The sequence below is a fragment of the Bubalus bubalis genome, chromosome 9, assembly GCF_019923935.1.
Source record: "Bubalus bubalis isolate 160015118507 breed Murrah chromosome 9, NDDB_SH_1, whole genome shotgun sequence".
NCBI lineage: Eukaryota > Metazoa > Chordata > Mammalia > Artiodactyla > Bovidae > Bubalus > Bubalus bubalis.
Window position 1 is genome coordinate 76,029,898 of NC_059165.1, and position 27,969 is coordinate 76,057,866.

The window sequence follows — 27,969 nt, forward strand, 5'->3', positions numbered from 1 at the left end:
AAAAATGTGAAAGGTAGTAATTCTGTAATCTGCAGAGTATTGTCACATACTATCTAGTATCTGAGAGACAGAGACAGAGAGATGGAGACAGAGAGAAAAAGGGATTACAAGCTTCCATTCCTGCAAGGTGAGTGAAAGGTCATCTCTGACATCCACCAAGAGGCTGAAATATTGTGGCCTGTTAGTCTAGAAAGATTAAATAATCTTATAGTGGTATTTTTGTGTCAAATAATCCAATATAAATAAAACTTGAAAAAAGCTATCTAGTCAAATTCCACTTATTACATTCAAGTCAGTAGATCCAAAGTAACACAATTCACGGTTGGCTTAGACCCCTGTGGTTCTGACAACAGCCATGAGGGTTCCGTACTAAAAGAACAGTGAACAGGCCAGAGAAGAATGAAAACCAACTAAGACCCCAAAACTACAAAGGAGAAATGTGACTAGGAACTTGTGTGCATCAGGTTATTAAAAGATGTCAAGAGACAATATTTGCTACTGAGCAGGGATAAATCTGACAGTTTGGCTTCCTTTATTTCTGGACATCTCAGCTTAGCTGTCTGACTCCCTTGGTGGAAGCCTGAGCATGTTAATTCATGTAAACTGGGCCAGTCCTAGGGGTTTATTCCTCCCTCCCCCACACTCGGACTCATTTGGGTCAGCATGCCATCCTTATCCTTTCTCACTCCTCTCTCTCTTTCTTTTCTCCCTGGGGATAATCTGTGGTCTGGTGTGCTGGCATCAGGAAGAATAAGACATCTTGCCCATAAGAATTCTCTGCCCGCATTGGCCTCCACTGAGATGTAATTCACCTCATCCTGGACTGCATATTCCATGCATCCAGGGTGAAGTCTGCAATCCTGCATGGTCTCGGATGGCCAGGCCCTGCTGTCTGAGTCCTTCTCAGTCTAAGGCAGAACCAGGCAAACTTGTGTCATCTAACACCAGGAACATCGAACATGGCCTGGATTCATCGGGACTTACACTTCATGTAGAGATTGTTTTAAACATTCTTTTATCTTCTGTAAATCAACGCTGTAAGACCTATAAGATGGCTACTGACTATTCCCAAATAAACCATGGCTTCCCCCAAAACATGTGGAAACTTTGAAAAGTTTGAAAGTGTTCATCACTCAGTCACGTCTGACTCTCTGCAACCCCATGGATTGTAGCCCGCCAGGCTTCTCTGTCCATGGAATTATCCAGGTAAGAATACTGGAGTGGGTTGCCATTCACCTCTCCAGGGGATCTTCCCAACCCAAGGATCTAACCTGGGTCTCCTGCATTGCAGGCAGATTCTTTACCATCTGAGCCAGCCCCAAATAATGTATTTTAGCAATCACAGTGAACAAGAATTTCATGAGGGCCACTTTCAAATGTAGGTGGCCAATCTTGAGACAGCCTCCCCTGTCCTCCCCATTCCTTCCCATGGAAACCACAGTTCTGCTCCCTCTCTCTGCCTCAATAAGGACCTCAGTGCTTCCCCTGAGTGTCCCTGTGTGGTGTGGTATGTTCTCTCCAGGGAACAACAAAATTGCAAAATTCTCCTTTCTTTTTTATGATCTGCAACTGGCCTCACCCTACCTCACCCAGGGAAAAATGGTTAAAACAGAGATGGGGTCAGGTTTCCCAGGTCCCATGCCTGTGAGGAGAGTAGATACCTAAAGAAAATGGAGGTTCCATAAGGAAAGACATGGTGCGGGACAAAGGAGGTTAGGTGAGGAATTGGCAAACAGTGTCCAGTTCAAGTAGCAGGGAACTAAGGCAGAGACAAGTTTAACATTCCTTAAATGCTGTTAGGAAGACAAAAGAAAAGCCTGTCGACTAAAATTAAATAGTGAAAAGAAACAGGTAAATTAAGCAAATTGGCTGTTCACTGAATTGTCTTCTAGCAAATTAACCTAGAATGGACATAATTGGTAATAAAGAAGGAATGGAATTTAATGAAGGTTTAGTAATTGTCCCTGCGGGATGACCTAACAATTGCAAACATTGGATGTCATTGTAAACAAGCCTTTTAAAGATCACTTTTAAAGGAATACAGTGAGTGGTTAGAGTGTGGCAATCATAAATACATACTCATGGGACAAACAAAAATAAAAACTGTTCTAATGTTACACAAATGGATTCCAGTGGCTTGGGATAAATTTCCAGTGACAGCATCATGCATGATTCAAAAAGTGCTGTATCTCAAACAACTTAGATAAAAGCGAAGGTGACAAGCCTCACAGAACTGCATTAGAGAATTCAAAGAGTAGCTTTACTGATGATGAAGACAAGATGTCAAAGATGAATGTGAAGACCATGGAAAAAAAAGAAAGTAGAAAAAACATGTCTCTAAATTCACATTATTTTATATAATATGATTTTAAACATGTAGCACATGGAAATTAAATATAATAACTAGATCATTGACTGTTTCATATATATCTCTTAAAGTTTGAAAAAAAAATTTTAATCTTCTCACTGAGAAAAGAGAGAATTGGAGTCACTTGACAGGTGGATGTTTACAGCAAGAGGTACATAGGAAAGGGCCATAGTCTTAAAAGCTTGTATAACAGAGCATATGATGTGACCCTGAAAGCCAGGAAGACTGCGCTGGAGAAACACTGTTTAAGCTGCTGTCAAGATAAAGGGGGAGGAAGGGGAGGAAGGGTGTTCCAGATCAAGTCACACACAGGTACAGAATCTCCAGGGCTGAAAAAAATGCTGGAAAATGCTGAAACACTGAAAAAAAAACACTGTAGTTTATCAGAGGGAATAAAGGAAAGTGTAGAGCAAGATGTGGCTGGAGAGTCAAAAGGGACCCAACGCACAGCCAGGCAGGGATGCTAATCACTTTGTTCCGTCTAAGAGTGAAATGAAGCCAAATAAAGAGGCAGCTATTGCAGTAATCCAAACAAGAGATGCTGGCATCTCCACAGGCAATGGCCAGATCCCAGGTCACAGAGACCCGTGCAGACCATGGCAAGATTTCAGGGATTTTGGGTTTGGTTTGGTTTGGTTTTTTGTTTTGTTTTGCTAAAGTACAATGGAAAAATTTGTAAATACAAGAGCAAAATGATCTTTTAAGATATTTCTACAATAACAATCTAGTTGCTGAAATGAATAGTGAAATGGCAAGAATTTTAAAAGGGAGGACAATTGGGCGGTAATTATCCTGATCCTGTATTACAGATGAGAGCTTGGTCATGGTGGTAGCAGTGGAAATGAAAACAAGTAAACACATTGACAAAAGGGGAGGGAGTTTCAGAGATGTCTGCTAGGCTTCTGTATTACCAGGATGCTGGTATATTTCACTGTGATGGAAAACACTGAGAAAGAACCAGCTTTGAGGTGGAGAAAAGCACAGGACTGGACACAGCATAAATGAGGTAGAGTGACACCTGTGCACATTTTTCTTTCAGTGGCAAAACTGACAACATCATGTTCATGCCATGGATATTTCAGGCATGGAAACGTTCATGTTCCACTTGTTATATAAACAAAGGAAAGTTCTAGGATACATTGTAGAATCACCCAATTTGCTCCATGGGATACAAAATTTGAAATGATGGCCATTTGACCTGCTTTGGAAAAAAGGAGGTATGTACAGTACCTGCAAGGAAGCTCCAGGGTTGTCACCACGCGGTTGATCAGAGAGGACCTCCTTAAACTCCTAATGACCTAAAATATCTTTTTTCAGAAAGGAGAAGTCTGGTTTTAATATAGAAATCTGGTATAAAAGAAGGAAGTTTTTGTTTTTGTCACCCATTCTGATGGCTTTCCATTAAGTCCAATATTCCTATTCCATTCAGAATATTGTAAGAAGGGTGCTGGGGATAAATGGAGAATGTCTTTATCTACGACGCTGGGGCCACAGGCAGGCAGTCAGCACTAACACCAGGGACCAGTACCTACTCAGAACCCCAGGCTATATAAATAATACAGGTGCTGAGCAGACAAATCCCAATATGGGGAAACACATGGATTTGGGTAAATGCCCTTTCTGTGGGAGAAGGAAGAGACAAAGCAGATCTCTGACATACTCAGCAAACAGGGAGTTAAGTTTTCTGGGCCATCTTCCCTAATGTGTGGGTAGTGTGAGAGTCGAGAAGGTCACCATGGATACATCTGGCTGCATCTGCCTGAGTTATTTGTATTGAACAGATTGCTACAGGGTGTTTTTTTCTGGTCTCATTATGTGTGTGTAATGCCAATTAAATAACAGGAATGAAAATTAAAAAGGAAAATATCTGCCCCTGCTGGGTATAATCTCATTAGTGCAAAGTCAAATGATTAGTCCTAAAAAGGGCTCCAAAAGGCAGCAAAGACAGCATTAAAGTTGCAAGTATCTTTTGCATCGCAATGAGAAAATGAATCAGAATTGTTCATTCTGTTGAAAACACCAGAGCCATGCCTATTATAAGACCGGTCGTGTTACGGGTTGAGTACCATTGTATCTTTACCTAAATGAACAGCAGAAAATTACCATGATATATCCCAAACTTCAAATTCATAGCATTAAATGACTGTGCCAAGCATTTTAAGGAGAGGAGACATATTTCCCTGAGTTGACTGTGAAATCTGATAGGTGCTTACTTTACAGTACTTGATGACTTACATAATATTCAAGCATCAGACTTTTTTCTAATTAACCAAGCCAACCAGCTATAAATTTTCCAGCAGCACTGGGTGGCTCTCAGAGAAAAATTCAGAATGGGAGGGTCTGTCCTTCTTAAGCCCCAGAGTGCACTTCAAATGAAGGGCCTGAGCAGCTGGAAAGGACACCAGCAGGCAGCTGGTCTCCAGCTAAGCCTCAGGAGGAACACCCAATTTTCCCTTTTTCAGAAAGTTTGAGAAATATCAGTGACAGCTGTTTTGAAGCAAGATGATTCAAAAGGAAGATTTGGTATGATGGGCTATATAAAAAAATGGCCTAGCCCAGAGAAGTCTCCTCAGGACACAAGGGCAGGTAGCTTCACTTTTAAAGTTTTCACACCTTAATCCCTTTTACCTTCACTCTGAAAAGCAGAGAAAAGAGGAATCATAAAAATATTTCAGATGGAAAAGTGAGGCACAGTACAGACCCCAGCCAAACTGATCCCCTGTAGTAATTGCCCCCACTGAGCTCACCAGTCCAAGGAAGCCAGGCACACACACATGCAAACATTCATCTAGAAAAAATTCCACCTGGAATAAAGCATGGACACCATGCCCTGACAGGGTCATGAAAAATGACTTTGCATACCCAGGATACAGAAAATTAGACACCTTCCTAGCCCCTGACCTGTGAAAAGTAATCTTTCCAATTGAATAACCTTTTACAGAGATCCAGAGTTAGGCCTCAGTGCGCCTCTGAATTTTCTGTAATTATTATGCAAAATTTTGTGTTATGTTAAATTCATAAGGAAAACTTTCATCAGGTTGTCCACCTCTGAAAACTGTGAAGGGTTAAGAATCCTGATTTCTACAGATGAAGTGATTCTACACTTATTTTGGAGAAGCTAAGGAGAACATTGGAACTGTCTACCTTAGTGTAGAATTAGGACTAATAAAGAGGGAGGGCCCTGTGTGAGATATCAAGGTGTTCCACCAAAGCTGGAACACCATCAGCTCTTCAAAGCAATGGTTCACTCTCAAAGGGAGGTGATGCTCAGCAAAGAGAGGATCACAGTATTTGGGACTTAGGTAGATATAGGTTTACCAATATTAACCATGTGATTTTGGCTGAGGTATTTCACATCTCTGAAGTCCAGTTTATTCCTCCTTTAAATGAAATAATAAAAATAGGGAAAAAATGAAAATAAGCAGTCCATTGCTTAGCATTGTTTCAAAGATTCAGTGACATAATATAGGTTAAATTCCTGGCAAATAGAAGATCCTCAGTAAAAGTTGTTTCACTTACCCCTCTCCTGTTTCAGAGTCTTGAGAAAAGATAATAAAAACAAAAAGAAAGGAAAGAAGGGAGAGAGGAAAGAGAGAAGGGGAGAAAGAGGAAGAGGAGAAGGCAGGAAGAAGGAAGGAGAGAAAGAAAATTTTTGACTTGCCCTTGGCCTGGAAAAATTATAAGGAATTGGAAGAAGAGGGGCACCATGAGGCCTGACAAGAGATTTGAGAAAAAACAGAGAGACTTCACAGAATCAACCAAGAAGTGGACAGAGGTTCAGACACCCTTGGACCAGCCCTAGCAGATAGGAACCTGGACAGCAACCTTGGGATGCCTGGTCCAGCACTATTTCCATGATTTCTCACTCATTCCTGCCCACACACATCTTATTGCTTCATGCTTGCACTCTGCCCCTCTCCATTTAATTATAAGGCTAAAAACAGTTTGCAATTAAATGAGTAGATCTATTAGCTCTAAACAACAAAAGGTAATATACCTGTATAAAATAATATCCGTATCACGAACCAAAATGACTGAGTCAGCAAAGAGGTTTTTAGCACCAGTAAATCATGCCATGTGGAATGATCAATGCACAGTGAGTGAAGCACTGTGAGGCGAGAACTCTATGCTGGGAGAGCGGCGTGTACCCTTCTTCCTCATCACAACTGGGAGGCCAGCAGTAACCTAGTACAGTACTTTCCAACATATCCTACTTCCTGTGACCTGGATTCCTTAGGATGGTTCTGCGTTTAAATCACATAGTGTGATAGTTTCCTTGAATCCTTGCCAAAGCAGTGGAAGCGAGAAGATCCTTGATATTGGGTCTCACAACAGTTGAAAGCCAAGAGGCTGAACCTGAGAGGGTCTGATGATGAGAAAATATCATCTTGACCAGAGGCAAGAGATGATACAGAACATGACTAAGAGCTCTAGATCCATGGCTTCTAAAGAGGGTAAGCACTGAGACTCAGGCCAAGAGCATGTCTTCACACACTCTTCGGGTATATGTATTTTCCTTTGTCAAGATAACTAACACACAATGAGGTAATTTATAAAGCTTTTTATGTATTTATTTTTAATCAAAGGATAATTGCTTTTACAATATTGCATTGGTTTCTAACAAATGTCAACACGAATCAGCCATAGGTTTACCCAGGCCTGCTCCCTCCCACTCAAACTTCCATAAAGCTTTTTTAAAAAATAAAATAAAGATACAGTTCTCCATTTCCTTCCTCTTTCCATATTTTGAAGATGATTTGTTCTAATCTGCACATGTACATGTACTTTTATTTCATCTTCACATCTCATTAAATATTTCTTACTGAAAACAATTAAAAGGCCTATTGGTAGGATAATAGATAAGTTGGGTTTTATACATAAAATGTATAAACACTCATATATATATATATATAAAGAATCTATATATACTTGCTATATACATAAGATATATGGGCTTCCCTGGAGGCTCAGATGGTAAAGAATCTGCCTGTAATGCAAGAGACCTGGGTTCAATTTCTGGATCTGGAAGATCCCCTGGAGGAGGAAATGACAACCCACTCCAGTATTCTTGCCTGGAGAATCCCATGGACAGAGGAGCCTGGTGGGCTACGGTCCACAGGGTTATAAAGAGTCAGACATGACTGAGTGACTAACACACACACACGTCTATATACATATATGATGTATATATTTATTCAGAGCAACAACAACCATCACAAGAAAACTAATAGCTAAGGTACGTAAACTTATTACAAACCCATAAAAGTTACTCACATTCTTTCCTAAATATATATTGATCATTACCTCTCCCAGCTCATACAAATGCATGGATACATGCCTATCCTAGAATTAAAGTGACCTCAAGGTAGCCAAAATGAGTAACGCTGTTTATTCTTCTGGTGACTATCAGAGAATGAAGACCATAGGGAAACAGAGCCTGATAAGGTTTGGATGAACTAGAGAAGTAGGAGTCTGAAAGCACTGGACTCACCAAGAACTGGGATGGAGACACAGGGCAGAATGGCAGGCAGGATCTGAACCCCCCGTCTCCTCTTGACTGGTGTAAAGCCGACAGAAACCACAAACTAAGGGGGAAAGGATGGAGAACAGCCCTATTCTCTGTTGTTGTTGTTCAGCCGCTCAGTCATGTCTGACTCTTTGCAACCCCGTGGACTACAGCCCACCAGGCTCCTCTGTCCTTCACTACCTCCCACAGTTTGCTCGAATTCATGTCTGCTGAGGTGATGATGCTATCTAACCATCTCTTCCTCTGCTGCCCCCTTCTCTGGCTCCACAAAAATAACGCAGCCTAGGCACCATGTTTTATCCCCCTTTCTCAGGCTGCCCAATCTTGGTACTCTGACATACTTGGATATTTTATACCAAGTAAAACTGAGATATGCATCATCTTAAGTTTTGTTTTGCTTTGTTTTGTTTTCAACACAACACTCAGAAAGTTCCTGCTGAATCTATTCTGGTACCTGACACAGGGGGAATTTGACATGTAATGCTTTCTGATTTGGAAATAAATATTCTGAAGGTAAATGAATATTTTCTCCCTTACACATAGAAGGTGCTAAGGAAATACTGACATCCTGGTGTGATGGGAGTTAGCTCTTGTATTAGAACCCTCTGACAGTTCAGTTCAATGACCCTCTACACTGAGCCAAAGAGGATCCTTGAGACCGTGTTAGATTTTTCAACGGAAATTCCACCCTCAGCAAACCCACCACAGATTTGCCTCCAACAAGAAAATGATTGTGACACATTTGTTCAGCCAAGTGGTAACAGAGAACAATGAGGTCTCTGTACACAACTGTGAAACGACCCTCCAGGAAATGCCAGCGCAGCTGGAGGACTTAGACCTCTAATCAACACTTTGAATCCTTCTTGGTAATAGGGAATAACTTACATACAAAGTAAATTAAGGGAAATTTATCCAATGTGTAGCATTTGGGGAAGAAGCAGAGGTCTTGGGAATGAGCCTACGTCTTCATGTAAGGAACCATAGTTATTCTACTGATACTAAAAATGTTTCTTGGTTATCAAGTCAAGCAGCCACTGATAGACATGAAATTTGGTGGCCCATATACCAGCAAATGGAATGGCTAGGGTTTGAGATAATGACAATCTCAACACAAGTACTTTTTGAGCATTTGCTCCAAAGTGCGAATACTCAGGACTATTTCCAAAAGGTCAAATATATACCAGATATACTACTTTAGTTACTGCTGACTTACTTAATTCTCACAACAACTTCATGCAGTGGACCTTTCAAGGCACAGAGAGGTTAAATAACTTGGCCAAGAGCATCCAGCTAGTAAGTGTCAGGGACAACATTCAAAGCCGATCCAGCAGTTTGATTCCAGAGGTTTGCTTTTATCTACTATGCTATTTTGGGGTCATTTAGTAATACCAAACTTGCATTTAGATCCTATTTGGCATGCTGTTTATTCCTCTCAAGTAATTCTTTCAGAGGATAAACTGTGAGTAACTTGAAAGGAACTGCTTTTTTAAAAAGTCCTGTTTATTCTTCCCAGGAGCACCATCTTCTAGAACAGGAACATTGGAAATAACCACACTTCAGACACCTGAAGCAATCAGGCCTCAGAATGTAATACTATTAAACAATCTCAAGTTGGGTTAGTACTCAAACATTTGAGTGTTTCATTACCAGAAACATTAGCCTCTGTATAACCTCCTTTGGAACAATATGAACATTTTTCTCCTGGAAGTATAATATATCACGTTTAACGTTTATCAAACATAGCCCCATTTTATCCTACATTCCTTTCATCTGCAACAATGATCTTGAAATAGAAAATGCATGTGCTCACTAGGGAACTGCAGAGAATTAATCCCCAGCAAATTTTGTCAATGACTGTCACTCACTTTCTCCCTCAAAGGATGGTTCTGTTGTTGCCCAGACACATCGTTAGGCATTGCTGTGAAAGGAGATAGACAGCGCATCCCTATTTTGCAGGACTTGAGTCTAAAGGGAAATCAGTCTTGCTTAGTATTGTCGTAGTTGTATAATTGCCCTTAAAATCCAGCTGTGAGTCATGTTCCTACACGTAGTTACATGCGACCCACGTCTTTTCTGAGCTGAACACACAAATACCCTCTCCTCTGGCTTGTTGAGCTGCTTACCGGCACTGGCATTTTTCCCACTTCAGTTTATTTGCTTCACAGACAGCACTGTCTTTGATCAGACTCAGTCACTGCTAGATAGATTCCCCTTGAAGGCAGGAAATCTACAGTTTATTTCGTGTATCTCATGATGCTGATGTGTAATTACTGTGTAGTTAATAGCTAATGAATGAATGAGTAAATTATACCAACCATGGGTCCATAACCTATCATTTCTTTCTAAAAGTCCATGACAATGCTGCAAATCTGTTATGCTGTAATGCATCCCTATATTTTTCTAATCCAGTGATATCCTGCTAGACATAATACGAGGGGCACAAAGTGCCTCATTTCAGCCTATTGTGTGGCAGTTGCTTAAAATATCACCCAGGAGCAAACAAGAGAAGATAGTCATCTAATCTGATTATATAATTTTTTTATAATGACTACCCTAACCCAGTTATTCCAGCTCTGGCCTCCAAAATGTGAGTTCAACTTCCATTCAAGTAAAAATCCCCTGAATTGACCAGGCAAGAACAGAACATCACAAGGGAACTAAATCCTCAGCATTGACTGACAGTCTTGGCTACCAACCTGAGAAAATCAACTCTGACGGCAAAGGTTTCAAGGCACCCATGAGAGAGCCTGGGAGGCAGATGGGACACTGCAGGAGGGAGAGGCAATCTAAAGGAGGGGCACTTGGCACACAAGGAACAGATGGACCTGGACGCTCTCCACCTTCCCTGTTTGTTCAGGCGAGTGCACAGAATTTTGTCGTCTCATCAGTACGCCCAGAGCTCCTGATCATCACAGAGGGCATATTAAACTGTTTAGCTTCTTCGCTAAAAATAATGGATTGCACTTAATAACAGGCATCAGAAAATGGCAGGGGTTTTGATTTAATATAAAAGAAGTGTTGTCATGGCTGTCACCCAATTATTAATTGGTTATCTACAAAGAAAGCCCAGAATTACCATCATTCCCCAAACACCTATTATGGCATAACTACAAACCCAAATACAAATTTGGTCAGTAAAATTTGCCTAAATACAAAATACACACATTGAGAGCTGGTTTTCTAATTTTTTTCTAAAACTCACCATTATGTTCATTTTCTGGGAGACTAGATTTCATACATGCAATAAATTATTGAGAAGCACTCTTTACCATTCTCAGAATTCAGGATGAAATGAAAGCAAAAAATTACTAACTATAAACTTTTGTTTCAAGCCCTATTCCACCCAACAAAAGTAGTAGGAAAGACAAAGGGACACGGTTTGATATGATCCCATCACCAGTTTTTGATATCAGGCAAGCCTCAAAAATATCCATCTGGACATGACCAAAATACCTGCCAACAACATACACACCATTTAGAGGCTCTGATACAAGTGTATTGGCCTTAGTGAGTAGGGAAAGCGTCATTCAGTCAGAGCGCCTCCTTTTCCTACTCTCATGTCTGTAGCAATACAGGGAAAATCACCTGAGATAAGAACCACATTTGTGTCTGGACTCTTCAGGATGGATCCATAGAGGAACATTGATCCCACTTTGCGACCAAGAGTGGCAGTAACTCACCTAACAATACTGCCAGCCAGAGGAAAGCTTAACACTTAATTACCAGGCTGGCTTCTGAACCTAAGGGGAATCTTAATAGACAGAACTAATTAAAATCAATACTCATACGGTAATTGTGACAGGAACAAAAGGCTCAAGATAAATTTTTAAATGGAGGAAAATGAACAATCTCATTTCTTCATGCCAACCTTGCTGTCTGGCTCATCAGGAAATGCAGGGTAACAGGGAATCTTTCTGGGAAGACCTAAGCAAATGATAGGAAAGAAAGCATACACAAGAAGCCCACCAAAAGGATTTCCTAAGCCTTGGTTAGTGTGATCTAGTCAGTAAAACATCATTTGCAAAGATAGGGCCATCCTAACCTTAAGTGTTTTAATGATGGAAGTAGGAAAATTTGACTTTTCTTCTAGTTGAGTGTGACCTTGGGAAATTTAATTTAATTTCTCTGGGCCCCAGTTTCTTCATCTATAAAATAAGAGGTTGTGGGCGGGTGGGGAACAGTTGGCCTCTGAGATCCCTTCAGTTGTGTGATTCTGGAATACTATATTTCAGAGATGCAGATGGAGTCTAGAACATACGTTCAAGGACACAGATGCAAAAAAAAAAAATGTCCATCTCTTTTTTAAAAAATAATGTCTCTTGTTCTGATTCTCCTTGAGAACAGTGAAAGAGTAGCACATGGTGGTCTTTATTAATAGCTCCCCCTGCTTCATACTAACTGTGACCTTCAAGAAAAACATGGAGTTTGGTTTTATTTTCAAAACTATCTTTTGTAAAGTTATAAATGGAATCTTGGGGCTCCCCCGGTGGCTCAGTGGTAAAGAATCTGCCTGCCAATGCACGAGATGCAGTTTCAATTCCTGAGTCGGGAAGATCTCCTGGAAAAGGAAATGGCAACCCACTCCACTTTTCTCACCTGGGAAATCCCACGGACTGAGGAGCCTGGTGGGCTACAGTCCATGGGGTCTGTAAAGAGTCAGATGCAACTTAGTGACAAAACAACAATAGAAACAGAATTTTTAAATTGGGGCCCCAAACTTGATTTTAACAATGTATTCTGGTTTCTCTCCAGACCCTTGTAGCACTACTCACTGTAGGACAGATTCTGGTAAAAGACACATCTTCCTAATGCAGCAAAATTGTTCTAGCACACAATTCCAGTGTAGGTGAAATAACATTTCAGTTCTTTTCTTTTTCAGTTTAATAATATATACTAATGCCAGACAAGGACAGTTCTACATGACCATATAACAGGATGATAAGAAATGAATTTGGCACATACTAGATGTGAGTGGCAGAAGAGAAAGATATTTTTATTGCACTATGTATCTTTTAATTGTTAATTTTTTATTGGTCTACACATTCAGGTACAACATTTGGTTTGGTTTAGTCGCTAAGTTGTACCTGACTCTTGTGACCCCATGGACTATAGCCCACCAGGCTCCTCTCTCCACAGGATTTTCCAGGCAAAAATATTGGAATGGGTTGCCATTTCCTTCTCCAGGGGATCTTCTGGACTGAAGAATCAAACCTGGGTCTCCTGCATTGCAGGTGGATTCCTGCAGCGCAGGCTGATTCTTTACCAAACTGACTGAGTTGCAAGAGAAGCCCTAAAACATTTGGATAACTAAAAGAAACAGTGAAAACTCTGAGTATCTACTGTATAGCACAGGGAACTATACTAAATATTTTGGAATAACCTATAAGGGAAGAAAATATGAAAAAGAATATACATATATATCACTGAACTGCTGTTCTGTACACCTGAAACAAAAAAGATAATATAAATCAATGATACTTCAATAAAAAAAAAAAAGAAACACAGTGAAAAGTTAAGTTTCCTTCCCTCTCCTGGCCCCAAATATCCAGGCACTGGATATGTCCCCAGGGGCAGTCACTGTCATTAACTTCTTACATGGCCTTCCAGAGATACAAATGACGAGTGTATATATAGGACTCCTTTTTTTAAACACACTGGCAGGTGGGTTCTTTACCATAGGGTCACCTAGGAAGCCCCTTAAGGACATATATTAGCATAGTTTATCATTGCTTTGTATCTTCTTCATGTTTTTTCTGGCTGTGTTGGGTCATCCATCACTGCTGCACAGGCTTTTTTCTAGTTGCAGAAAAAGGGTGCTACTCTCTAGTCGTGGTATGCAGGCTTCTCACTACAGTAGCTTCTTTCGTGATGGCTTCTCTTGTTGCAGAACACAGGCTTTAAGCCACGCAGGCTTCAGTAGTCTGGCACATGGGCTCCGTAGATGCGGCTCCCAGGCTCTAGAGCACAGGCTCAATAGTTGCGGTGCACAGGCTTAGTGCTCCACAGCATGTGGGATCTTCCTGGATCGGGAAACTTCCTTTTTCCTTATCTAGTATCATTGTTGGAGATTTCTAAATAAGTTGGGGAACTTATCCTCAATAAGGACTTAGCAGCATTCTCTGTCCATTTCCACTCAAAAGTCATTTTAGCTCTTCAATAGTCACAGTTGGTTTTGGTTTTGTTTAATGTTCAGACTGTAGTTCCTTTGACAATAAAATGCTCCTGAAAACTTAACTCTGTTACAATTCAAGACGTGCTGGCTCCTTGTACCTATAGCCATGTCCATGGGTCTCTTCAGACACACTTCTTAGACCTGTTTTTTCTTTTGCTTCTCACCCTCACGCCTACACTTCCTTCTCTCTCTCTCTCTGTCTTTGCATCTTTCTCTCCCTCTCTCTGCCCCTCTCTTATCTTAGTTACAGGGACCATAGCTCTATCAGACTATAGAGTCAGAGTGGCACTATTTGTCTATTTACTTGAGCCATTTTGTCTCATTGAAAGCATTTTTTGGATACCACCTCATCATTTGGACCATCATTCCAAAACATTTTAATCCATCCAAAGGTTTTAGACGTGTATACCAATCATATGCTTGATTTGCTATTTGCCACGAGGATGAATTTTAATCAACCTTTGTTGCCCAGTTTCCTCTTTTACCAGTTGGGTTTGAAAATATTTGTCCCTTCCAAGTCCACAGGTTGCCAAATTTCTGGACTCCCTCTCTTCCCTTTAACTCTTGCTTGCGCTGGCCCATTCTTTTCTGAGCCTGCTAAGCACAATACATACCAAGAGTGGTTCTTCAACCTCTTTTCTTAAGGTCCCAAATTTATAAAGTAAATGATTTACTTTCAGAGTTACTGCAAGGAACACTTTTACCAAATATTTGCCCACTACATATCAGTTCATTTCAGTTCAGTTCAGTCACTCAGTCGTGTCCGACTCTTTGCGATCCCATGAACTGCAGCACGCCAGGCCTCCCTGTCCATCACCAACTCCTGGAGTTCACTCAGACTCATGTCCATCGAGTCAGTGATGCCATCCAGCCATCTCATCCTCTATCATCTCCTTCTCCTCCTGCCCCAATCCCTCCCAGCATCAGAGTCTTTTCCAATGAGTCAACTCTTTGCATAAGGTGGCCAAAGTACTGGAGTTTCAGCTTTAGCATCATTCCTTCCAAAGAATCCCAGGGCTGATCTCCTTCAGAATGGACTGGATATTGATATTGGAATACATTCTTAAATAAATGTGGTTATGTTATACATCATTTTATTTTTTTTTTTAATTTTATTTTATTTTTAAACTTTACATAACTGTATTAGATTTGCCAAATATCAAAATGAATCCGCCACAGGTTTACATGTGCATTTCTCACTTTATGTTTGTTTTTCTTTTTGATAATGACCTATTGCTTGCTGTTTGTTTTATATTTATTTTGGACCTTAGAAATGATGCTAGACAAAAAGCAAATTCAAGCAATTTTTATATTCAAGTTCAAAATGGGTCTGTAAAGCAGCAGAGACAACTCAAAACATCAGCAATGCATTTGGCCCAGGAACTGCTAACAAACGTACAGTGCAGTGGTGGTTCAAGAAGTTTTGCAAAGGAGACAAGAGCCTTGAAGATGAGGAGTGTAGTAGCGGCCGTCAGAAGTTGACAATGAGCTATTGCAGGCAATTATCGAAGCTGATCCTCTTAACAACTGCATGAAAAGTTGCCGATGGTCGTATAAGATTTGAAGCAAATTGGAAAGGTTTAAAGCTTGATAGGTGGGTGCTTCATGAGCTGACCACAAATCAAAAAAATAATCATTTTGAAGTGTCTTCTCTTTTTCTACATAACTACAACTAAACCATTTTTCAACTGGATTGTGACGTGTGACAAAAGTGGATTTTATATGACAACTGGTGATGACCAGCTCAGTGGCTGAATTGAGAAGAGGCTCCAAAGCATTTCCCAAAGCCAGACTTACACCAAAAAAATTCATGGTCACTGTTTGGTGGTCTGCTACCTGCCTGGTCCACTACAGCTTTCTGAATCCCGGGCAAACCATTACACCCAAAAAGTATGCTCAGCAAATCAAAGAGATGCACTAAAAATTGTGATGCCTGCAGCCGGTATTGGTCAACAGAAAGGACCCAGTTCTTCTCTACAATAACACACAATTGCATATTGCACAACCAATACTTCAAAAGTTGAACAAATTGGGCTATGAAGTTTTGCCTCATCCACCATATTCATCTGACCTCTCACCGACTGACCACCACTTCTTCAAGCATCTCAACAACTTTCCATAGGCATAACACTTCCCAGCCTGGCAGGAGGCAGAAAATGCTTTCCAAGAGTTTGTCAAATCCTAAAGCATGAATTTTTTACATTACAGGAATAAACAAACATTTCTTGTTGGCAAAAATGTGTTGATTGCAATGGTTCCTATTTTGATTAATAAAGATGTGTTTGAGCCTACTTATAATGATTTATTAACAAAATTCACAGTCTGAAACCGCAATTACTTTTGTACCAACCCAATAATACAAATCATGGTCTTTTCAGCCTCTGACAAGTTTCTTTACTATTTAGCAGCTGGGTCAGAGCCATCTATTTTATAGTTGTCTCCGTATTAGATGGGATAAGTTAGGTTATGCTATGGGCACAAAATTCTCAGTGCCTTAACAAAGATTTTTATTTATTGGCCACACAACATGTCCATTGCAAGTTGGCAGAGGGACTTGGCTCACCACTGCCACTCAGGGATCGAGCTGACAGGGCTTCATCTCAACCAGCATGTCTAAGATAATAGCAGAAAGAAGGAAATGCGGAGAACCACATTCTTTCCATTTCTGCGTGAAAATGGCACATATCATGCCCCCTCATATTATAAGTCACAAGGCCATGACTAACATCTGAAAGGGGGGAATGTAATTTGCACAGACAGGAAGAGCTAGAAATATTTAAAGGACAGGACTATAGTTATAACAACCATTATTTTCTCTTTCTACTCATTCTTCTCCCTTCCTCTCCTCTTCCTAATTCCCCCCAAATCCTCTGTCTTATCCTCCTCCATTTCCCTCAGCTAACTCTCTCTCCCAAGGCTTCATTGCCAAAATCCTATAGTTGACTTTAGTAGAAACTATGCCATTCTTTCCTATGCCATCCCCAAGTTCCCTCTTATAGTAGTCACTAATAAGCACAGCCTTGCAATTCACAGGCACTGGAACCAAACGCTTAGAGTTGATCACAAAGTAGTATAAGTTATTTTTTTTTAATTTTATTTTATTTTTAAATTTTACATAATTGTGTTAGTTTTGCCAAATATCAAAATGAATCCGCCACAGGTATACATGTGTTCCCCATCCTGAACCCTCCTCACTCCTCCCTTCCCATACCATCCCTCTGGGTCATCCCAGTGCACCAGCCCCAAGCATCCAGTATCGTGCATCGAACCTGGACTGGCAACTCGTTTCATACATGATATTTTACATGTTTCAATGCCATTCTCCCAAATCTTCTCACCCTCTCCTTCTCCCACAGAGTCCATAAGACTGTTCTATACATCAGTGTCTCTTTTGCTGTCTCGTTCACAGGGTTATTGTTACCATCTTTCTAAATTCCATATATATTTGTTAGTATACTGTATTGGTGTTTTTCTTTCTGGCTTACTTCACTCTGTATAATAGGCTCCAGTTTCATCCACCTCATTAGAACTGATTCAAATGTATTCTTTTTAATGGCTGAGTAATACTCCATTGTGTATATGTACCACAGCTTGCTTATCCATTCATCTGCTGATGGACATCTAGGTTGCTTCCATGTCCTGGCTATTATAAACAGCGCTGCGATGAACATTGGGGTACATGTGTCTCTTTCCCTTCTGGTTTCCTCAGTGTGTATGCCCAGCAGTGGGATTGCTGGATCATAAGGCAGTTCTATTTCCAGTTTTTTAAGGAATCTCCACACTGTTCTCCATAGTGGCTGTACTAGCTTGCATTCCCACCAACAGTGTAAGAGGATTCCCTTTTCTCCACACCCTCTCCAGCATTTATTACTTGTAGACTTTTGGATCGCAGCCATTCTGACTGGTGTGAAATGGTACCTCATAGTGGTTTTGATTTGCATTTCTCTGATAATGAGTGATGTTGAGCATCTTTTCATGTGTTTGTTAGCCATCTGTATGTCTTCTTTGGAGAAATGTCTATTTAGTTCTTTGGCCCATTTTTTGATTGGGTCATTTATTTTTCTGGAGTTGAGCTGTAGGAGTTGCTTGTATATTCTCGAGATTAGTTGTTTGTCAGTTGCTTCATTTGCTATTATCTTCTCCCATTCTGAAGGCTGTCTTTTCACCTTGCTAATAGTTTCCTTTGATGTGCAGAAGCTTTTAAGGTTAATTAGGTCCCATTTGTTTATTTTTGCTTTTATTTCCAATATTCTGGGAGGTGGGTCATAGAGGATCCTGCTGTGATGTATGTCAGAGAGTGTTTTGCCTATGTTCTCCTCTAGGAGTTTTATAGTTTCTGGTCTTACGTTGAGATCTTTAATCCATTTTGAGTTTATTTTTGTGTATGGTGTTAGAAAGTGTTCTAGTTTCATTCTTTTACAAGTGGTTGACCAGATTTCCCAGCACCACTTGTTAAAGAGATTGTCTTTAATCCATTGTATATTCTTGCCTCCTTTGTCAAAGATAAGGTGTCCATATGTGCGTGGATTTATCTCTGGGCTTTCTATTTTGTTCCGTTGTTCTATATTTCTGTCTTTGTGCCAGTACCATACTGTCTTGATGACTGTGGCTTTGTAGTAGAGCCTGAAGTCAGGTAGGTTGATTCCTCCAGTTCCATTCTTCTTTCTCAAGATCGCTTTGGCTATTCGAGGTTTTTTGTATTTCCATACAAATTGTGAAATTATTTGTTCTAGCTCTGTGAAGAATACTGTTGGTAGCTTGATAGGGATTGCATTGAATCTATAAATTGCTTTGGGTAGTATACTCATTTTCACTATATTCATTCTTCCAATCCATGAACATGGTATATTTCTCCATCTGTTAGTGTCCTCTTTGATTTCTTTCACCAGTGTTTTATAGTTTTCTATATATAGGTCTTTAGTTTCTTTAGGTAGATATATTCCTAAGTATTTTATTCTTTCCGTTGCAATGGTGAATGGAATTGTTTCCTTAATTTCTCTTTCTGTTTTCTCATTATTAGTGTATAGGAATGCAAGGGATTTCTGGGTGTTGATTTTATATCCTGCAAATTTACTATAGTCATTGATTAGTTCTAGTAATTTTCTGGTGGAGTCTTTAGGGTTTTCTATGTAGAGGATCATGTCATCTGCAAACAGTGAGAGCTTTACTTCTTCTTTTCCAATTTGGATTCCTTTTATTTCTTTTTCTGCTCTGATTGCTGTGGCCAAAACTTCCAAAACTATGTTGAATAGTAATGGTGAAAGTGGGCACCCTTGTCTTGTTCCTGACTTTAGAGGAAATGCTTTCAATTTTTCACCATTGAGGATAATGTTTGCTGTGGGTTTGTCATATATAGCTTTTATTATGTTGAGATATGGATAGGCTGGAATTTTTCATTTAAAGGAAATCTGCAATTTGGTTGCTTGGTCAGATTTCTAGAATGAAAGGATTCAGAAGTCCACTTTATGAGCCAAGAGTGAGAGTGCTTTCCATTTGCACAGAATCTGTATCCTGGCACCACATGAAAACTGGGCTTGTTTGGGCTATCCTGCCAGCCTATAGCTATGATTTAAGACACATTTACTGACAGATACAGGGGTGTACATAAATGCCCCCATGTGCTAAGGACAAGCTCACAGAAGTGCTCTTAGTTATCACTTTCAGCCAAAGATAGTTAGCACCCAAGGTAAACTAATTAGGTTTGGCAGAAATGCTGTCTCCTTCAATAAGTAATCACTGTTCCAGCATGTTTGACACATTGATAAAATATTTCCTACTTAACTTTGGGAAAAGTGGTTTCAATTACACTTTAAAAAAAAAGCTAACCAAAGAAATGCTGTTACTTAAAGTACTAATTTTAGATCCACAGGGACTTGGGAACTTGGTAATCAAATTCATTTGCATTTAGTAAGAGATCACTTCCTTTGGCCTCTGCTGTAGATCTTCTGTCTTACCTGACATGCAGTGTTACAGGACCTCAGTTTTAGGCCTTTTAGCACAAGGACAGCACCATGCTAAGATAAATAACTCAGATGTTAGTCTTGGTTGTTCTGCAAAGTCATGGTAAGGGTTTGGAAGTTAAACTTCTCTAAGATATGATTTCCACAATTGCAAAGTAGATAAGTTGGACTGAATGGTGAGTAGAGTATATCCCAAGTTAATTTTCTGGGACTCAAATCCACTTGAGTACCTGACACTCCATGATTTAACATTTCCATCCATCTTACTCCAAATAGTGTCATAAATAGATCAAAGTTGAAGCATTTTACAATGTTTTTTCGCCAGTCAAAATACTTTTAAAAAATTTATGATACTTTCTGAGTACCACTCTGGGAAACAAAAAAGCATCATCATCATGACAACTCTCCCTCCCACTCTACCCCATCACTTCCACCCCCACCACACTACTGAACCAATCAAGCTTCCAAATGAATCTGGCCTTGCTTAAGCAGGTTCTGAATTTTATAATCATCTTCCTTGATCCCCCACTTCTGGGCTGCCAGCCAGAATGTACACAAGAAATGTTTAGGGTCATTTCCTGAGGTGAATGCTGAAAGTTTTTCAAAGTGATCGTGGGTGGCTTGGACTGTCTCAGCCTCAAAACCACTTTTCCTGTTCGCACGCTTGATCTTGTGTGTCAGTGCCCAGCATGTAGGACTGAAGCTCTTTCAGCTGTGCCAGGTGCAGCTTCTGCCCCTCCCCACCCTTTCCCAGCTCCCTCTCCATGGGTCAAGATCTGCTTCAAACAATGCCCTTTGCTTTCCAACATTAACCACTGGTATATTCAAATCTAGGTAGCAAAAACTTAGCTCTTCCTTCTTACAGCAACCTTGCATTCTGAGAATTCACTTCCACAGAAATGGATCTCCCAAGTCCTAACAGAACTTACCTCTGTTCTTAAATAAGACTTTTTAAATAAAATATTTACTTGAAGAAATCCCTTAAATTTTTCCTCATTTCTTTAACAAAATCAATTTATTTACTCTGGATATATCCAAAAACAGAATGATGTCTACATATCTGATATTTCAACTTCTATAAACCCATACTTCCACTATATAGATATATATTTTTATATTTTCATTATACATGTTTGAGACAGAAAATTCAACACTCAAGAAGAGATCTATTTTTCTGAGATTATTTGTCTATTATTTGAATATGTGGCCATCAGAAAGAGAAAGAGTGTATGGTCATAGTATCAGAATTTATTTACTCAGTACAGCCATAAATATGAACTAAAAAAAAAGAGAGAGAGGAGAGAAGGGATACTTTTGCTACTCAATAATCCTTTTACCTAAAAATAATAATAATAAAAGCTTTGATATTAAGCCCACTAAAGTTTATTTTCAACAGTATTCTAAGTCTCTATATATTTTTAAGGACATTCAATTAACACAAGATATAAAGAAATATAAATATCTGGACTACATTTAGTTTTGTTATTAAGTCTTAGAAGCTCATAAACAAATGCTTTTTCTAACCCTGAGTTAGCATAACACCATGCTTTTATTTAGTTTTCCTATCAACACTAGGTTGGACATCCTTTCTATTGGAAACAAAAACACATAATCCAAATAGTATAACCTGATAGTCTTTAACTTGAAGTCTCATGATAGTCATTTTCATAAGCACAAGGTAATCATTTCACTTCTTTTCATCTAATTTATTTGTAGCAAAAGCTTCTTCTTTTTCTGACTTAGACTGAGTAGGTCCTTATTCTCTACCATAAACCAGAGAACAGATACACAACTGCTTTCTATCAGAGTCTGGAATTGAGAAGGGAAGCTTTCCAAAGCATAATACTTAGAAATGCGTTGAGTCATGAACTGCTGCTGCTGCTAAGTCGCTTTAGCCGTGTCTGACTCGGTGCGACCCCATGGACGGCAGCCCACCAGGCTCCCCCGTCCCTGGGATTCTCCAGGCAAGATCACTGGAGTGGGTGAGTCATGAACTGCTGCTACTGCTGCTGCTGCTACTAAGTCGCTTCAGTCATGTCCGACTCTGTGCGATCCCATGGACAGCAGCCCACTAGGCTCCCCCGTCCCTGGGATTCTCCAGGCAAGATCACTGGAGTGGGTGAGTCATGAACTAGAGGTCCCTAAACAGTGACATGATGATCTCAGCACCAAACAGGGACTCTCTGAGCCTTTCTCACTAACTTTACTGAAAATACATCTTCCTTCCTTCCTTCTGAAATTTCCCTCCTCTGAAGGGTGTCTACCAGTATAATCCCTGATCCTAAACTCACAGTCTTCCTGAGACAGGGAACTTTGGGGAGCATGAAAGTCATGTTAGGCTCAGTTCAGCCACATCCCCAATGTGTTCAAGCACATATTTCTCTCCACTCCCCATGACACAAATTGTGCAGAGTCTTGCAAGGAGAAGCCTGCCCCACTCTAATGCTAACTTGAACTGAATACCTCAGTTCAGTTCAGTTCAGTCGCTCAGTCGTGTCCAACTCTGCAACCCCATGGACCACAGCATGCCAGGCCTCTCTGTCCATCACCAACTCCCAGAGTTTATCCAGACTCATGTCCATTGAGTTGGTGATGCCATCCAACCATCTCCATCCTCCATCCTTCTCCTCTTGCCCTCAATCTTTCCCAGCACCAGGCTCTTTTCAAACCAGTCAGTTCTTCGCATCAGGTGGCCAAAGTATTGGAGTTTCAGCTTCAACATCAGTCCTTCCAATGAACACCCAGGACTGATCTCCCCAAGGGTGGGCTGGTTGGATCTCCTTGCAGTCCAAGGGACTCTCAAGAGTCTTCTCCAACACCACAGTTCAAAAGCATCAATTCTTCAGTGCTCAGCTTTCTTTATAGTCCAACTCTCACATCCATACATGACTACTGGAAAAACCATAGCCTTGACTAGACGGACCTTTGTTCACAAAGTAATGTCTCTGCTTTTAAATATGCTGTCTAGGTTGGTCATAACTTTCCTTCCAAGGGGTAAGTGTCTTTTAATTTCATGGCTGCAATCACCATCTACAGTGATTTTGGAGCCCCAAAAAATAAAGTCAGCCACTGTTTCCCCATCTATTTGCCTTGAAGTGATGGGACCAGATGCCATGATTTTTGTTTTCTGAATATTGAGTTTAAGCCAACTTTTTCACTCTCCTCTTTCACTTTCATCAAGAGGCTCTTTAGTTCTTCTTAGCTTTCTGCCATTAGGGTGGTGTCACCTGTATATCTGAGGTTATTGATATTTCTCCCAGCAATCTTGATTCCAGCTTGTGCTTCCTCCAGCTCAACATTTCTCATGATGTACTCTGCATATAAGCTAAATAAGCAGGGTGACAATATACAGCCTTGACGTACTCCTTTTCCTATTTGGAACCAGTCTGTTGTTCCATGTCCAGTTCTAACTGTTGCTTCCTGACCTGCATACAGGTTTCTCAAGAGGCAGGTCAGGTGGTTTGGTGTTCCCATCTCTTTAATAATTTTCCACAGTTTATTGTGATCCACACAAAGGCTTTCGCATAGTCAATAAAGCAGAAATAGATGTTTTTAGCTAAGTCTGCCTAATTTCGATGTTCAATATGAACCTGACCATTGAGTTAACAGACTTTAAACCATCCAACTCATCTAAAACACAGAAAAGGAAGAGTGTGTGTTCTGTTTCTAATACGGGACCCAAACTTTTGTGACACACATATAATTAGGACTTTAAAGGAGAAACATGCATGCATTAATAGACTTGGAGACCATGCAGATGTCTAGAAATAGATATGTGTTGTTATACTACAATAACTAGAAGCATTCACTTACAAGGAGATTGTCAATAAATTCTGGATTGTGCTGCAAACTTAACTCATTATTAGTATATTGAAAACCCAATAATACTATACAGATAATCCATACTTTAACCATACTGCATTACGGACAACCAGTATGCAAAAAAAAAAAAAAAATTAGAACAGATTGCGCTCTCCCAAAGGTATAATGTTAGAGCTGGAAGTTGTAAGCCTACCTACAAGACAATATCAGATTGACCAGAGGCCTGATTAACAAATATCTGTTCAAATATTAGCTTTTGCAAAATTCAGGTTAAATAGATTCTTTGGAGCTATTTTTCCCAAGGGTATCCTATGAAACACGTCTCATGAGATGTTTCTTTAAATATCAAAAGTTTCCTTGCTCAATAAATCTTGGGGAACATATACTACTGTTTCTCCTCTTGAAATTTGGTAAAAATCCACTACTATATTAAAGGCTCAATGAAGCCTTGCTTAATTTGTTTTAATCCAGTATTCATCAAAAACATCCTACTACACGTGGTATACATACACACACACATACACAATGAAATACCACTCAGCCATAAAAAAGAATGAACTAATGCCATCTGCAGTAACATGGATAGGCCTAGAGATTATCATACTAAGTGAAGTGAGTCAGAAAAAGAAAGACAAATACCATATGATATCACTTACATGTGAAATCTAAAATATGACACAAATGAACTTACCTATAAAACAGAAACAGGCTCCCAGGCACAGAGAACAAACTTGTGGTTGCTGGTGAGCAGGGAGGGATAGATCAGGAATTTAGGATTAGCAGATGCAAACTATTACATATAAAATAGATAACACTAAGGCCCTACTATAGAGCACAGGGAAATCTATTCAATACCCTGTGATAAACCATAATGGAAAAGAATATGAAAAAAGGTTTACATATACATATAGCTGAATTACTTTCCTGTACAGTAGAAATTAACACAACATTGTAACTCAAATATATTTCAATAAAATAATTTTTAAAATCTATAACCATAGAACATTATTTTGGAGTAGCACCAATTAATTCCCATAGAACACATTTTAGGGAATGCTACTTTTAACAGCAAGTAGTAATAAATGCAACACCTGAATTCCACAAAGAATACTGGCAGCATATTGCCCTTTTGCACACGAGTTTTTATGAAATACAGGGAAGAGAATCAACCACACAACTTCATTGAGTTTATGTGACACACACACCAAACATTACATGATGAAGCTCTACAGACACTAAGATTATCTGGGACCTTTATGTGTATGAAACCCATACACTTTACCAGCAACCACTGAGGCTGGACACCTTCATGTGAACTTGACCCTGTCTTCCTAGGACCTTCACAAGACTCAAGTCAGAATAAGCCAAGATTGCTCTCTTGGTTCCTTCCCAAGACAGCCATCATCCTTTTCCCCTGCTAGTACCACATCTGCATTTCTGCTTGCTCAAACTGTAATTTCTCAACTACCCACCATCTGGATAGTGACAGGCAATCGAGAAGGTTTTAGCTGCTCAACCTTCTACTGCAGTGGAATTTTTTAAACTCCACCCTTTATGTTTCATTAACTAACCTTAGAGTCACAGTTGTCAAACTGTGCACCAAGGCACCCTGGAACACCACAGTGATCTCAGTTGTTTTAAATTTTTGAGGAAAAAAATATTTGACAGCTTTTACACATGGCACAAACTGCAAGCTCGAGATAGTTCATAGTGTCAACGTTAGATCACACTATATTCCTTCCGTGATGGTCACATCTCCATAAAACTACATTTTGGGCAGTTGCTGTGATATAAAACAAGTATTTCAAAAAATCAATATGGAACAGAAAGTGAGGAAGATATAATCTGCTTCCCAAATATGAGAAACTGGGAAGCACCAAACAGATGCACACATCCCATTAATAAGCAACTGTGGTTAATTAAGAATACAATTTTCAAATGGCTATTAGGGTGTTGAGTATAAATGCTTAAGTTGTCTGAACCTAACTAATTAGTAAACAGAACAGTCAGGTATTTCTTCAGCCAAGATGTGCTGTAAAAATGCACTGGAATACTAAGGGCATCATGACCTGAAATTTGAGAACTTTTGCCTTAGAAATTTACAGTAAGAAAATATAAAAGATATTTCAGCCTAGGCAAGAAACATCCCCCTACAGATTTTTTTCTCTCTCCCTTTCTTTACAAAAAAAAAAAAAATTCTAAGACAACGTGAAAAATCTAAAAAGTGAGAATAACATATCTAAAGATCTCTCCTCTGATACACTGAAACTAACCCCCGCAAAAGAACTTTTTAACTTTATTTGAAACTTTACCTCTGTGTAAGAGAAAGTAATTAGATACAGTCTCCATGTTATGAGTCTGAGAAAGAAATACACCAAGGACAGATCCATACTCACTTTTGATGCTTTAAAGAGGAGGAACCAATGACAAGCTGGTTTGCCTCTGCAGCACAGAAGCTGGGAAAGTCCCCACTGCTATGGCCAGTGTGTATCTATCCCCTGAGGCTGACCTCTCTTCCTTGGTTCTCTTGAAGGTCACAGTTATATGTGCCACTCATACAGCTATAACCACAATCCACAAGGAGTGATTAATATCTCTTCACCCTGTGCCACATTCCTCCTAACGGAAGTAGACCTGGATGCATGAAAGCCTGCATCATGCTGCCAAGTACCAGGGACCAAGAAACTAAAATAAGATCACTGCAGTTCTTCCTAACTTTTCCTTTTTGTCCAGGTACCTAAGCATAGTTTTCTACTCTTCTGTAAGTTCTCAGGGTTAAGAAGATTAAATAATCTAAAGAAATCAGAAATAAGCTGTCAATTATTGAGTTTAGTCCACTATATATAATATCAATAACCTCAGATACGCAGATGACACCATCCTTTGGCAGAAAGTGAAGAGGAACTAAAAAGCCTCTTGATGAAAGTGAAAGAGGAGAGTGAAAAAGTTGGCTTAAACTCAACATCCAGAAAACTAAGATCATGGCATTTGGTCCCATCACTTCATAGGAAATAGATGGGGAAACAGTGGAAACAGTGTCAGGCTTTATTTTTGGGGGCTCCAAAATCACTGCAGATGGTGATTGCAGCCATGAAATTAAAAGATGGTTACTCTTTGGAAAGAAAGTTATGACCAACCTAGATAGCATATTAAAAAGCAGAGACATCACTTTGCCAACAAAGTTCCGTCTAGTCAAGGCTATGGTTTTTCCTTTGGTCATGTATGGATGTGAGAGTTGGACTGTGAAGAAGGCTGAGCGCCGAAGAGTTGATGCTTTTGAACTGTGGTGTTGGAGAAGTCTCTTGAGAGTCCCTTGGACAGCAAGGAGATCCAACCAGTCCATTCTGAAGGAGATCAGCCCTGGGATTTCTTTGGAAGGAATGATGCTAAAGCTGAAACTCCAGTACTTTGGCCACCTCATGCGAAGAGTTGACTCATTGGAAAAGACTCTGATGCTGGGAGGGATTGGGGGCAGGAGGAGAAGGGGACGACAGAGGATGAGACGCTGAATGGCACCACTGACTCGATGGACATGAGTTTGAGTGAACTCCAAGAGTTGGTGATGGACAGGGAGGCCCGGCATGCTGTGATACATGGGGTCGCAAAGAGTCGGACATGACTGAGTGACTGAACTGAACTGATATATATACATATACATATATATCCTACAAATCTATCCAAAGCATGAACATTTCCAAACCCCTGCCTTGTATCACGAGAGGGTAAGGACCTTAATTACTTTCTCCAGCAGTCAGCATCTTGTTTCTATTTTCCAGCCTATTTTTTCTTCCTTAACAAATTTGTCAGCCCTGTCACCAAAGTCTGCTCCAAGAGCTTCTCTCCTTTTATCAGCCCTCATTCATGCCAATCTGCAAATCATATTGCTGTAATCCTGCTTCAAAGGTCTTCTATAAGTTTTCTATAAGCATTGTCTTCTACAAGCATTCAAAATCATCAAATTGAGTTCAAAGTCATAACTTAGATATTTTTCACATCATCTTATAACCCAACTCTCTGATTCTTCAGATGATGAAAATCGGTAGCATACTAAACGGCTTACCTAAGTTCACATAGATTCAGGGAAATATAGGTATAGAATACACCTCTTCTGTCTTGCTAT

At 39.9% G+C, this 27,969-nt stretch overlaps 1 long non-coding RNA gene across 3 annotated transcripts in view; it reads right to left on the minus strand.

Moving 5' to 3' along the window:
• The window catches only part of LOC123335099, a 459,666-nt gene that overhangs the window by 335,721 nt on the left and 95,976 nt on the right, over positions 1-27,969 (minus strand). Inside the window, exon 3 of one of the 3 annotated variants that reach the window (XR_006641412.1) lies at positions 24,541-24,589. The exons of the other annotated variants lie outside the window; for them this stretch is intronic. This is a non-coding gene — a long non-coding RNA (uncharacterized LOC123335099). The remainder of the gene's footprint in view (positions 1-24,540; positions 24,590-27,969) is intronic. 3 annotated transcript variants of the gene reach the window in all.